The 1,758-nt window shown below is 48.1% G+C and overlaps 1 long non-coding RNA gene across 1 annotated transcript; it reads right to left on the reverse strand.

Moving 5' to 3' along the window:
• Positions 1 to 369: 369 nt before the first annotated feature.
• On the reverse strand, positions 370 to 1,693 carry LOC122240467. Its single transcript, XR_006220247.1, has 2 exons — positions 1,334 to 1,693; positions 370 to 574 (listed from the first exon to the last, which is right to left on the reverse strand). It is a non-coding gene; the product is annotated as an uncharacterized LOC122240467 (long non-coding RNA).
• Positions 1,694 to 1,758: the final 65 nt, after the last annotated feature.

Below are 1,758 nucleotides of genomic sequence, written 5' to 3' on the forward strand. Positions count from 1 at the left end.
GAGACTACTTAAATACATAATTTTTTTAAAAAAGAAAATCTACAGAAGCAAAGGACCATATGAGCACATTGCTGAGACCCTCCTCAAGCCACAGAAGAGTCTTGGGGAACCAAAGGTCCCTAAATTTTAAGCTTTAATTCTACTGATGTTGGCCAGCTGGGTCTGAGGACCCAGATGGGGCCCTGCAGGACCAGCCAAGAGGGTCCCTGGCTTGGGGCATGATCCAAACATGAAACCAAGAGCCAGGAGGAAACATGAAACATGAGCAAGGAGGAAATGAAAACAGTTCACTGGAAAGTGTACGAGATAGAGTATAGTAGATGGAGTATCTGGGAGACTGGAAAGGAAAGGAGAGTGAGTCTCTGTTGCTTGGGGTTATCTGTTTATTATATCAGAAAAGGGCCCAGGAAAAGAATGACAAAGGCGAGTGACAGGTGAACAACAGGTGTTATTTCATAAATCACTTTAGGTAGGAGGGACTGATGCCAGCTTCGGCTGAGGTTTGTTTGAAGCTGATGTCCTGGAACATGTTTGGGATCCTCATCTGCTCAGATGTTATCAGGTGTTTGGGGGCCTAAGAAAAAACTCAGAGAATGATTAACTTTCTTGCTTTCCCCTTGGAGTGGGAACATAGCTTCTTTGGTTTATTGAGACGCAAGGTGCAATACAAACCAAAGTAAATGTGGCCTAGCAGAAAAACAGCAGAGAAGCAGTCTTTCTAAAAATGGAGTCCCTTCAGTTTCCCTGTCTCACCGTGATGGTTATCACCTCTTGGTGATAGTTCCAAGGGAAGGCAAAGCAAAAAACCTGACACAAAGAGCTGGGATGGGGCAGGGCATCGCCATTCTAAATAGGATGCTCATAGAATGGAAGGTAGAACCAGAGTGAAACTTGCACCTATCTGGGAGGACTGCATTCTATAAGCGACACCAGGTTAAATGTGAATGCGAAAAACCCGAGGTGGACTGTGCCTGGCAGGGAAAAAGCTGGAGTAGCTGTTTAAAAAGAGGAAGCAGAGGCTGGGGCCTAAGGAGGGTGAGGAACACTCCTAGTCACACAGCATATCCGCAGTTGAGCAGGGACTGGAGTCCAGATTTCTGTTAGGTGTCGTGGCTGGGTAGATGACCACACTAAGGCCCTTGGCCCACATGCCGGTTTTCGCTGGTTTGTTTTAGAACCCCATCTCTAACTCGAGGACTTCTCCAGGAGGCGCACCCACCCCACCTCTCGATTGGAAAAAGACCACAGCCCGAGCTTGGAAGCTGCAGGGGTGGGTCGCAGGGCCGCCTCTAGGGCCCCACATCACAGTGGGCCTCCCATTGCCTGCTCCAACCTTATTGTCCAAAGTTGGCAGGCGCCTTGTGTCAATGACCTCTAGCTGCATGGGACCAAGTCTCAACTTCTAAACCAGTAAGTTTAGTCTTTCGAAGCCAAACATTTGAAAACATTCCTTGCTGCAGGCAAACTGCTTACACCTAAATCCAACATCAGGCCCCCATACCCGAACTTCCTTTCTTGCGAGAAGTCGCCAGAGGAAGCTGTCAGCCATCTTTTGTGTGGCATCATTTCTGGTTTCTCTTTGCGCATTCTTTGTCATGCCGAAGCAGTTCACTCTTCCTTCTGAATTTGCGCAAGCACTACAGACTCCTCCTTCCTTATACAGCCTCTATTTGAAGAAGGAAGAAAAATTCAAGTGTTTGCCGCTTCCGTCCTTCTTGACGTGGCGGCTCCCTGAAGACTTCCGGTTTCCCGGCAGGC

This window comes from Panthera tigris, chromosome B4 (genome assembly GCF_018350195.1).
Source record: "Panthera tigris isolate Pti1 chromosome B4, P.tigris_Pti1_mat1.1, whole genome shotgun sequence".
NCBI classification, from domain to species: domain Eukaryota; kingdom Metazoa; phylum Chordata; class Mammalia; order Carnivora; family Felidae; genus Panthera; species Panthera tigris.